This window comes from Erythrolamprus reginae, chromosome Z (assembly GCF_031021105.1).
Source record: "Erythrolamprus reginae isolate rEryReg1 chromosome Z, rEryReg1.hap1, whole genome shotgun sequence".
NCBI lineage: Eukaryota > Metazoa > Chordata > Lepidosauria > Squamata > Dipsadidae > Erythrolamprus > Erythrolamprus reginae.
This window is the reverse complement of record NC_091963.1, coordinates 124,725,931-124,738,890: the sequence shown is the minus strand read 5'-3', so window position 1 is coordinate 124,738,890 and position 12,960 is coordinate 124,725,931. Positions and strand designations below refer to the sequence as shown.

General features: G+C 38.5%; 1 protein-coding gene across 1 annotated transcript in view; it reads right to left on the bottom strand.

Annotated features, from left to right (window-relative positions):
• Positions 1–12,960, bottom strand: part of LOC139175864 (erythroid membrane-associated protein-like) — a 54,948-nt gene that overhangs the window by 30,431 nt on the left and 11,557 nt on the right. The window lies entirely within an intron of this gene.

The window sequence follows — 12,960 nt, the reverse complement described above, 5'->3', positions numbered from 1 at the left end:
ATTTCCCTTTATTTGTCCTCACTTTCTTACCTATGAGCTTTAGGAAGTGCCCCCTCCACATAGTATTGTGTGATAGAGAAAATAATTTTTCTCTATCCACCTTTTTTATCCCATGCATGATTTTATACACTTCAATCAAATCACCTCTTAAATGCCATCTTTCAAGACTGAAGAGAACAAAAGCTATGGTCATCCCCATCTTCAAAAAAGGAGACCCCTCTCTTGTCGATAACTACAGACCAATATCATTATGCTGTGTCCTATGTAAAGTCATGGAATCAATTATAAATCAATCAATTACTCTCCACCTAGAAACTAATAATCTGCTCTCTAACAAATGATTTGGATTCATAAATAACTATCCTGCAACCTGCAGCTCCTCCACTGCAAAAACTTATGGACAACTCATCTTGATCAAGGAAAATCTATAGATGCAATTTATATTGACTTCTGCAAAGCCATCGATTCAGTGGTCCACGACAAACTACTTCTAAAACAGAAATCCTATGGCATCTCAGGATTCCTCCACAGATGGATTACAGCATTCCTGTCAAACAGACAACAAGTGGTTAAAATAGGAAGCACCATATCTACCGCTGTCCGTGTTAAAAGCGGTGTCCCCCAAGGTAGTGTTCTGGGACCAATTCTCTCATTCTCTACATCAATGACCTTTGCGATCTCATCACAAGCAACTGTGTCCTCTTTGCAGACGATGTAAAACTCTTCAACATCACCGATAACACAACTGCTCTCCAAAATGACTTAGACTCTGTTTCTGATTGGTCTAACACATGGCAACTCAAATCTCAACCAGCAAATGCTCTGTCCTTCACATCGGCAAAAAGAATCAAAACTCCAAATACAAACTGAATCAACAAATTATCACAGATAATCCCCACTCGGTCAAGGACCTCGGAGTACTAACAATTAAAGACTTAAGTGCCAAAGCCCATTGCAACAACATCGCCAAGAAGGTTTTAAGAGTTGTTAATCTAATCCTATGTAGCTTCCACTCTGGCAATCTCACATTACTTACCAGAGCTTAGAAAACTTTTTTTGTAAGCTCTGGTAAGTAATGCTCAAAAAAGGAGACCCCTCTCTTGTCGATAACTACAGACCAATATCATTATGCTGTGTCCTATGTAAAGTCATGGAATATAGCTCATCTGTTTGGAACCCATACCGCATTTCTGACTTTAATACCCTCGAAAATGTCCAGAAATACTTCACCAGAAGAGCTCTTCACTCTTCTACCTGTAACAGAACAACCTATGAAACTAGACTTACAATCCTGCCTGTCAAAGACTACTTCAGCTTCAACCACAACAACACAAGAGCCCACAACAGTTAGAAGCTTAACATTAAAAGCTCCAAACTTGACTGTAAAAAACACGACTTTAGTAATCGAGTTGTTGAAGCATGGAATTCAGTACCAGACTCTGTAGTATCATCCCCTAACCCCCAACACTTTACCCTTAGACTATCCATGGTTGATCTCACCAAGTTCTTAAGAGGTCCGTAAGGTGCATACATAAGTGCACAAGAGTGCCTACCATCCCCTGTCTTATTGTCTCTCCTATATCTTCTCTTCTATACCTATATCTTTTCTGCTATTCTCTCATAGTTATATTTCACTCCTTTATTTTCTCCTCTATTCCCCCTTTAATACATTCTACCTGATTATATCATCTATAACCCTCATTGTTTATTATTGTGTATTGGACAAAACAAATCAATCAATAAAAATAAAATAAAGGCATTGCAAGCTGGTTTCATAAGGGAGGTGCTTCATTTCCTTGATCATTCTTGTTGCCCCTTTTTTGCACCGTTTCCAGTTTCATTATATCCTTCTTGGGCGTGTGGTGACCAGAACTGTACATAGTACTCCAAATGTGGTCTCACCATCAATTTCTACAGAGGCAATACAACACTTGCCAAACTATTTTCAATTCCCTTCTGAATCAGGCCAAGCATGGAATTTGCTTTTTTTACTGCTGCTGTGCAGTGGGTTGACATCTTCATTGAGCTGTCCACCAAAATCCCAAAATCCCTTTCTTGGGTTGTCTCAGAAAACTTGGTCCCCATCAGTTGGTAGGTACAATTGGGGTTATTTGTCCCAATATGCATTACTTTGCACTTGTTTAGGTTAAAATGCATTTGTCACTTTGTTGCCCGCTCACTCAATTTTGAGAGATCTTTCTGGAGCTCACGACAATTTTACTTTTCACTATCTGAACAATTTAGTGTCATTTGCAAACTTTGCTAACTCACTATTTAAATCTACTTCCAGAACATTAATGAATAAATTAAAAAGTAAAGATCCCCAAACTGAACTTTGGGCTACACCACTTCTCACTTCTTTCCATCTAGAGAACTGTCCATTTATTGCCACCCTTTGATTCAAACAATTTAACCAGTTACCAATCCAGGACAAGACCAGTCCTCTAATTCCATGGCTGAAGAGATTTTTTAGGAGCCTTTCATAAGGGACTTTGTCAAAAAGCCTTTTGAAAGTCAAGATATACAATATCAACCGGGTCCCCTTTATCTATGTATTTATTTACACCCTCAAAGAATTCTAACAAGTTAGTAAGACATGATTTGCCTTTGCAAAAACCATGTTGATTTTATTTCAACAATGCCTGTTCTTCTATGTGCCCAGTAATTTTATCTTTAATAATGGTTTCCATCACTTTACCTGGATCTGAGGTTAAACTAACTGGTCAATAATTTCCTGGATCACCTCTGGATCCTTTCTTGAAAATTGGGGTTTCATTTGCCACCCTCCAATCCTCAGGTACAGTGCCTGATCTTAGAGAAAGAGCAACTGGCATAGATGCAATACCAGCGGAATTTTATAAACTGGAGATAGAAATACTTTTCTCAAACATGCTTGAGACATATAACCAAATATTGGTAGAAGGTAAATTGCCAAAAATATGGTCAGAAACTTTAATAACTTTAATTCATAAAGCTGATATGGAAAAAGAACAAAATTGAAAATTATAGACCTATCTCATTATTAAATGTAGATTATAAAATTTTTATATCAATATTTGCTAATAGACTTAAAAGTATTATAAATAATATGATACAAAGTGATTGAAATGGTTTTCTACCAGGAAGACAAATTAAAAATAACTTAAGAATAATAGTAAATACATTACAATATTATGAGCAACGTCCAGAAAAGCAAATGGCGCTTATATTTTTGGACGCGAAAAAGGCATTTGACAATGTAGATTGGAACTTTATGAAAATACAATTAAACAAGATGGAGGTAGGAACAAAGTTTTTTAACATAATAGATGCTATATACTCTGAACAAACAGCTAAAATAATAATAAATGGTGAACAGACTAAAAAAGTAGATATACAACGAGGAGTAAGACAAGGCTGCCCAATATCGCCACTATTATTTATTTTAACATTAGAGGTATTGTTGATAAAAATAAGAGCAGATAAGGAAATAAAAGGATTGAAGATTAAAAAAGAAACTTATAAAATACAAGCATTTGCAGATGACGTGGTGTTTTTTTTCTAAGATCCAATAGAATCTATTTTAAACTTAATAAATTAAATTGAAGAATATGGGAAAGTTGCAGGATTGAAAATAAATAAAGAAAAGACGCAGATATTAACAAAAAATATGACCGAAACACAAAAAAAAATATTTAGGAGATTTATCTAACATGAAAATTACAAAAAAAGTGAAATATTTAGGGATATGGATGACCTTCAAAGCTGTATCTTTGAAAAATGATAATTATTTAAAATTATTAAGTCATGTTAAAAAAGATTTAGAAATATGGAGTAATTTACAATTATCTTGGTAGGAAGAATCTCCACAATTAAAATGAATATCCTTCCTAAAATTTTGTTTCTTTTTCAAGTTATTCCAATAAACCCAGGACCGAATTTTTTGCTGAATTAAATAAGATAATAAAAAAAAATTATTTGGCAAGGTAAAAAATCAAGAATAAAACAAAATTCATTAGAAGATCGTAAGGAAAGAGGAGGCCTAGGTCTCCCAAATTGGAAATTATATTATCACGCCACCACCTTGACATGGATAAAAGAATGGTTGACCCTAGAAAACCAAAGATGCTTAACCTAGAAAGTCACGATCTGATTGTTGGATGGCATGCATTTATATGGTACGATAAATTAAAAATACATTCATATTTTAAAAATAATATTATTAGGAAAGCATTGATAGAAGTATGGAATGAAATAAAGAAAAACCATTTTTTAGTAATGCCAGAATGGGTTTCACCCATTGAAGCTATTACACAGGCGGTAGGAAAGCAAGTAGGATGCTTGGCTGCATAGCTAGAGGTATAACAAGCAGGAAGAGGGAGATTATGATCCCACTGTATAGAATGCTGGTGAGACCACATTTGGAATACTGTGTTCAGTTCTGGAGACCTCACCTACAAAAAGATATTGACAAAATTGAACGGGTCCAAAGACGGGCTACAAGAATGGTGGAAGGTCTTAAGCATAAAACGTATCAGGAAAGACTTAATGAACTCAATCTTTATAGTCTGGAGGACAGAAGGAAAAGGGGGGACATGATCGAAACATTTAAATATGTTAAAGGGTTAAATAAGGTCCAGGAGGGAAGTGTTTTTAATAGGAAAGTGAACACAAGAACAAGGGGACACAATCTGAAGTTAGTTGGGGAAAGATCAAAAGCAACATGAGAAAATATTATTTTACTGAAAGAGTAGTAGATCCTTGGAACAAACTTCCAGCAGATGTGGTAGATAAATCCACAGTAACTGAATTTAAACATGCCTGGGATAAACATATATCCATCCTAAGATAAAATACAGAAAATAGTATAAGGGCAGACTAGATGGACGATGAGGTCTTTTTCTGCCGTCAGACTTCTATGTTTCTATGTTTCTATGATTTAAGTATTGAATTAGACTGGTGGCAATATATGCAGATCAGTTCTAGATATCAAACAGATGTAAAGATTTATATTTTTTAAAAGAATATAACGTATTGAGTAAATTATTATTTCAAAATCATCCAAAAACAATTGGAAATGTGTATAAATACTTATTAAATTATAGAACGATAGGTTGGATATTGAAAGACAATATGATCAGTTGGTGCAAAAATTTAGGCAAAGAGATAGATTTAGATACATGGGAAAAAAATATGGATGTATAAATGGAAAATAACAAAATCAATTTCCTTTAAAGAAAACCAGATTAAGATGTTCTACAGATGGCACCTTCCACCATATAGAATTTCCAAAATGTTTCCATCTGTATCGCCTATTTGTTGGAAATGTAAAAAAGAAATTGGTACATATTACCATGCGTGGTGGACATGTTCTGAGACAAAAATATTTTGGAACAAAGTAGAGAATTGGATAAATGAAATAACAAAGGAGAAGATAAAAAAATCTCCTGAACTCTTTTTATTGGGTATTTCAAATACAAAGTATAAAAAAGAAACTTATTATTTAATAATACATATATTGGTTGCGCACAGAAATGGAAAGAAAAAACAATACCAAAAGATACTGAAGTATTTAAAAAAATTATAGAATGTGCAGAATTAGATATGATGACTAAATGTTTAAATAATCAAACTGAAACAGAATATTATAAAATATGGGATAAAGTATAGTAAATAGTATTACTAATAACTTTTTCTTTTCCTTTTGTATAAGCATAGAACATTTTAAAATATGAAGAAATTTAATTAATAAGTTTAATATTAAAAATATAGAGTTAAATTTAATAAGAATGTAACTTACATGTGTGGCATTTCTGCTTTGATCTGATTACAGTTAGGATTTTTTATATTTTTGTATTAGTTAGACTTCTACGACAAGCGGAGCAATGGTAGCTCCTTAAATGTTAAGTGTTGTATGTCTTTGTTTGTCCTTTTGAAAATTCAATAAAAATATTAAAAAAATAAAAAAAATAAAACACGATGGGATTCTTGGGGTGGAGCTTTGACACCACAGACCGTTTGGGTTTGGGTTTGGTTTTGGCCGAACTTTGCATTAAGTTCATCCGAACTTGCTGAACCCGAACAGCGTTGGGTTTGCCCATCACTAGTTTTTATTTATTTTAAATATTAGATTTGTCATATGCTGTTTTATTATTGTTGTTAGCTGCCTCGAGTCTATGGAGAGGGGCGGCATACAAATCTAATAAATAAAATAAATAAATAATTGGATAAATAATTAGAAAAAAATGATTAATTTGATTAAGAATTTGCCTGAAGTGGAGATCACTACCTTCCAGGACTACTGTTGGCTTCAGAACCTTTTCCAGTACTTGGTGCAGTGAATCAAGGTGTGTGTGTGTGGACAATTGCACTTGGGTAGACACTGGTATTGTTGATGCTCCTGACCTGATCCAGGCTTTTCATTTGCAGCATCCGTCCAAACCCGGTCCTCTGTGCAGGACCTGTGGAGAGACCTTCTGGGGAGGGATAGTGTTGTGGTTGGCTCACAGCCAGGGTCTCTGGCTATGGAATTTGAGCCTAATGAGCCAGGGCCATATGGGCATGACCGCCCTGTGTGGCTGCCAGAGGCATCAGAGAGTGATCCAGAGGAAGAGGGAGAGTCTTGGTGTGAAAAGCCTACCGAGGATATAGATCCCCCAACTGGAATGTGCAGCCCCCAACTGGGGCTTTGCTAGGGTCTGAGGATGAGGAAATAAGGGACCGTATCCTGAATGCTCAAATGAGAAAGATGAGGTGCCAGCAGGAGCAGTTGAAAAATATCAGAAAGAAGAAGTGAGCAGAGCTATTGGTTTTCATTCATCCACCAGGTTTCTATGAGTCTTCGGAGAGGGGCGGTGTTAAATCAGAAGCTGGAGGCCGAGGAAGGTTAACAGCTCTTCATTAGGCAACAGGAACAGTAGAAGTGACCAGCTTGCAGGTAGGAAAGTGACTGCTGGCTAACGGCGAAAGCCGCGCCTTATATATCTTTGCTTGGCATGGGGAAAGCGGTGTGTTCCTCTTTTTTAAACTTTCGCGGCAAGGTTTCCCTTGGCTGCGTTTAAGCCAATAAGCGGTCGCTTTTTTTAAAGGTACAAACATAACACCCCTCCCCCCCATAGGTTGAACATACTGTCAATCACTTAATTTATTTATTTATTTATTATTTGGATTTGTATGCCGCCCCTGTAACATAGTCCTGTAACTTGATTGGTGGCTTGCTTACTCGCCCAGACCTGCACAGTTCAGTTTGCAGGGATTTGTCCTCCTGGTCGGCTGGCTCCTGTGCTGCTCCATCCTGGTAAAGATTGTCTTGGCCTATGGATGTTGACGCAGCTATACCAACACCAGCCGCCAGGGTTCCAGGGCAGCCACTGCTGGATGCCTGAAGAGGACGCGGTGAGTAGTCTGGTTGTTCTTGGAAATTCCTTCACATGTGATCTATGGGAAAAATGTTATTGTTACTTTGTGTTAACTCACTTGGATGTTGTTTCCTGATGGGTCTATGTGACTCTGCCAGATTTTCCCATTGGCTAGTTGTATTGTGTATGATTTGGGTCCAGTTTTAGATTCAATTGTCCCCTCTCTCCAGCGGAGATTTGAATCAAAGTCTTTTGCATAGACTGGGTCGCCCGTTTCAAAATTCCGTTCTGGTTCCGTTGTGGGCTTGTCTTTCTTTTCGGAATACTCTGGGTGAATCCTGTCCAGGTGGGAACGGAGTTTCCTTCCCATAAGAGGTTCAGCTGGACTTTTGTTTGTGCTGGCCGACGGGGTAATGTGCTGAACTTGTAAGAATTCATCCAGCCACTGTTGCCAGTCTCCAGGTGCTGACCGGTGCAGGGCTTATTTTGTGAACCTCACCATGCGTTCAACCCGGCCATTAGCAGCCGGAAAATGGGGCAATGTCAACGCATGTTGGATCCCCATTTCAGCCAGGAAGACCTCCATTTGCCTGGAGGTTAGTTGTGGGCTGTTTTCAGATACGAGCTCATCCGGCAGTCCATGTGTTGAAAACAGTCTCCGCAGCGCTTTTATTGTAGCTGATGTTGTAGTTGAGGTCATTAAGACAACCTCTAGCCACTTGGAGTATGCATCAACCACAATGAGGAATGATTGTCCCACTAGTGGTCCTGTGAAGTCTATATGTATGCGAGACCACGGTCCTTTGGGTGTCCCCCATTCCATTGGCTTGGTTTCTGGTGGGTCTGGGTGAGTTTGTTGGCACGGGTGACACATAGCTACCCAGGTTTCTATGTCCTGGTCCAACCGTGGCCACCAAAGGTGGCTCCTGGCCAGGCTTTTCATTTTTACCATGCCTGGGTGACCCTGATGTAACAATTTCAATGCTTTCTTTTGTAGCTGTTTAGAAATAACCACTCTGTCACCCCACAATATGCAAACCCTTAATACATTCAATTCAGTTTGTCTGTTCCTGAATACCTGGCATGTTTCTTTTGGAATTTCCCCAGGCCACCCCTTAAGTACCCATTGTTTTACCTGGGATAGCACGGGGTCTACTTCTGTTTCTTTGGCAATTTCTGCTGCAGTTATTAATGGGTTTTCCTGCATTTCTATTAACAATATATCGGATGCTGGGGCTGGGTCTTTTACCAATTCTGCCTGAGGGCACCTACTTAACGTATCCGCGTGCCCAATTTCCTTCCCCCTCTGTGCTTAAGTACATAATTATAGGCTGCTAAAAAGATCGTCCAACGGGTCATTCTTGGAGAGAGAAATGTGGGGATCTGCTTATCTCCTGCTAAAATTCCTAATAAGGGTTTATGGTCCGTAATCAAGGTAAAGGAGCGGCCAAACAAATATCCATGGAAATGTTTAACGCCTGCAACTAGAGCTAATGCTTCCTTATCTAGTTGGGAGTAATTCCTTTCTGCAGGTGAAAGGGTTTTGGAGTAAAATGCGATTGGGGCATCTGTGCCGTCTGGGAATGTGTGGCTGAGGACAGCTCCTATGCTGAAGGGGGAAGCATCGCAAGTTAATGTTACAGGCATTGTTATATTATATTGAACAAGGAAACTGTCGGAAGATAACAATATTTTTATGTTTTGAAAAGCGTTGTGCTCGATGTGTCCCCATGTCCAGACTGTGCCTTGCTTAAGAAGCCGATGTAGAGGTTCTGCTACCATGGCCTTCTGTTTGAGAAATATGGAGTAGAAGTTTAGTAAACCCAGAAATAACTGCAGTTCTGTTTTGTTTGTCGGCATGGGGGCATTTTTAATGGCCTGGACCTTCTCTTCTGTGGGGTGGATGTCATTCCTATCTATGGCGAACCCTAGGAATTCAACACTGGAAACTGCCCACGAGCACTTGTCCAGTTTTATGCGGAGGCCTGTTTCCTGGAATTTAGTTAGAACTGCCCAGATTCTTTCCCATAATTGGGGGGCAGATTGAGCCAAAATAAGCACATCATCGAAGTATGGCACCACCCCGGGAATTTTATTTAATAGGCGCACCATTAAGCTTTGAAAAATGCCGGGGGCAATTGCAACCCCAAATTGTAAATGGATACATTTGAATGCCCCCCCAATGAGTTACTATTGTCTGGGCTTCCGCTGTTTCTTCCGACATGGTTAACTGTTGGTATGCCTGGGCCAAATCGATCTTAGCAAAAATGGATCCATTCCCTAATGTGTGCAACAAATGTTGCACTACTGGTATTAAATAGGCATTATGTTGCAACGCTCTGTTAATTGTATCTTTGTAATCAGCGCATATGCGAACTGAACCATCTGGCTTCAAGGGAAGGACTATTGGGGTTTCCCATATGGCATGGTCTATCAGTACTAATATCCCCTGGGCAATTAACTTATCTAGTTGTTGGTCAACTTTTGGGAATAGCGGGAGAGGTACCCTACGGGGTTTTGGGCAGATTGGGGCCACTGACGGGTCAAGGTTAAACAAAATTGGAGTGCCCTTATCCTTCCCCAACCCTGGTTTAAATACCTCGGGAAATTCCTTTATGATTTCCATAGGGGCTGAGGTTTGGCTGGCAATGGAGTGGATTCCCATAACCCCCATACCTGGAACCAATCTAATCCCAGCAAGGTGTACTTGGGACCATCTACAACAATAAGCGGTAATAATCCCTTAAAACCTTCACAACATACTGATACATTTACAGAACCCAACACAGGAATAGCATTTCCCTGAAAATCTGACAACCCGGAAGTCCAAGGGGTTAAATGTTCCCTTTGAACGTGTGGCATATACAGAAGAAATTTATGCCACGTCATTATAGTATGTCTGGATCCCATGTCGATCTCCATTTTACAGGGTCAATCATTTATGAAAAGCGAAGTAAACAGTTTCCCCAGTGTCGGTGAAGAATTATAGTTAATAGTAAATGGAGAGTTACCTTTGCGGAATCCTGGGCGGAAACCCGTGGCTTGTTTGAAATTGCCGCAGTTATAGGGCATGTTGAAGTTTGCGGCTGATTTCAGTTGGCATTGCCAGGGTTGGAAAAAGTCCCCAGAGAGGGATGCTCGGCAGACTTCGGCGATGTGGCCTTTTCTGTGGCAGTGACGGCAAAGGGAATCTTGGAAGGGGCATCTGGAGCAGGCGTGGGAGCCATTGCAGCCAAAACACGGTGGGAAGGGTCGTTGTGGGGTGTTGTATTGCGGCTGGCGGTGAATCTGGCAGCAGTAGTCGTCCTCAGCTGTTGGGTCGGGTGTCGTTTCCGTGGTGCCTTCTCCGGGTGCAGGGTTGTTTTCGGTCACCTTGTGGATCATCTGGTTTGAGCGCTTGAGTTCGGCGGCAGATGCTTTGGAGACCTCAGTGGCTTTAGCTGCCTTTATGATGTCCTGAAGGGTGGCTTCCTTGTCGATGAGGTATTTCTTTTGCAGTGTTAAATTGTTCATGCCAAAGATTAGGCAGTCAACTAGTTGTTCCTCTGGATCTGTGTACTTACATTTGGATAAGAGGGCTCGCAGTCGGGTCACAAAGTCGTTCATAGACTCCCCATCAGCCTGCTTCATTTGCGAAAATTGGTTACGGCTGATGCGGGCAGGAGTTGTTGGTTTGAAATGGATTTCGAGCTTTGCTTGAAGAGTTGACCATGCTACGCTCTTGATAGATTCTTGGTCAATGAGCGTGGTAGCCAAGTTGTAATTCGCCGGACCGCAGTAATGCAGGAATATGGCCCGTTTTCTGTCGTCTCATGCATTGTTTAAATTGCTTGCTTGGAGGAAGATGCGAAATTTGGACATGTAAGCCATCCACGTATCTTCGTCTGGGTTGAAGAATGGCAACGTATGAGGCATTGCTGAAACCATCTCTGGAACACGGAGGCTTGAACCCCTCGTCACCACTGTTAAATCAGAAGCTGGAGGCCGAGGAAGGTTAACAGCTCTTTATTAGGCAACAGAACAGTAGAAATGACCAGCTCCTAGGTAGGAAAGTGACTGCTGGCTAATGGCCAAAGCCACGCCTTATATACCTTTGCTTGGCGCGGGGAAAGCGGTGTGTTCCTCTTTTTTAAACTTTCGCGCCAAGGTTTCCCTTGGCTGCGTTTAAGCCAATCAGTGGTCGCTTTTATTTAAAGGTACAAACATAACAGGCGGCATACAAATGTAATAAATATATATATATCTAATATGACGCCAATAATATTTTCTTTAACCAAGCATTCCAATTCCCCTATTTTTGCTTGAAGGCTTCTAGCATTCGTATGCAGACATTTATATGTAATTTTCTGGTGCACTTTCAACTTTGACTGTAGATTTTGAATGTAGAATTTGACTGTAGAATTTGATGTGTTTTTTTTTTGTTTTTTTCAATTTTTTTATTAATTTTCATAAAAAAACAAACAGGTACATACAAACAATAAACATAAAGTGGGGGTGTATTTCCCCCGCTTCTTTTGAAAGTATACATTCAAATATAGAAAAAGAATACATAGTTAAATATATATTAACTATTAAAAAAAAAATTAGTGAATTTGAGTTAAAGTTTTACAAGTCTTGAATACAATGTAGATGTTAGATAAGATTAGTATAACATAATCGTCAAAACATACCTTTAATGTAATCCTAGTTACTATGATAAAATAATATCAAACCATCAAACCAAACATTTAAACTAATTTCAACTGTTATACATCACAAATCTTAATATGTTACTTATACTTATGTATACACTACTATGTCATAACCGTCAAAAAGTACATTTGAACTAATATTAATATTGTTATCACCTAGGTAAAAGCAAATGCAGAAAGTTAACTAGATATAAAAATATATGTCTTATTTTTTCTTATCTATCCATTTATAAACATTGTTCCATGTTTCATAAAATTTAGTATCCTCTTGATCGTTTAATCTTCTTGTCATCATGTCCATTTCAGCGCAATCTAATATTTTGGCTATAACCTCTTCTTCCTTGGGGATTTCCTCCCCTTTCCAATTTTGCGCATATATTATTCTAGCCGCGGTTAATATATGTATAATTAAATAAAGAATTTCTTTCTTATAGGTCTGATTTGTAACACCTAGTAAGTAAAATTCCGGGGTATTATCTATATCTTGCTTTATTATTTCTTTTAAAATTTTCTCAATCATCTTCCAATATATTTTAGCTTTACCACATGTCCACCATTGATGGTAATAGGTTCCTATGTCCTTCTTACATTTCCAGCATACTGGGGATGTTTTGGGAAACATTTTTGCTATCCTATTTGGTGGGAGGTGCCATCTATAGAACATTTTAATTTGATTTTCTTTTAATGAAACTGATTTAGTCATTTTCCAGTTATTAATCCACACTTTCTCCCATGTATCTATGTCTATTTCCTTGCCGATATTTCTACACCATCTTATCATAGTATCTTTTAAAGTCAGCTCTATATTTTTATGAGCAATGAGTAGTTTATATATTTTCCCTATCATTTTTATTGAATTGGTGGTAATTAAAGTACTTAAAGGATTCTTACTTTTATTAAAAATGTAAAGAGTTTTATCCTTCTGATATCTA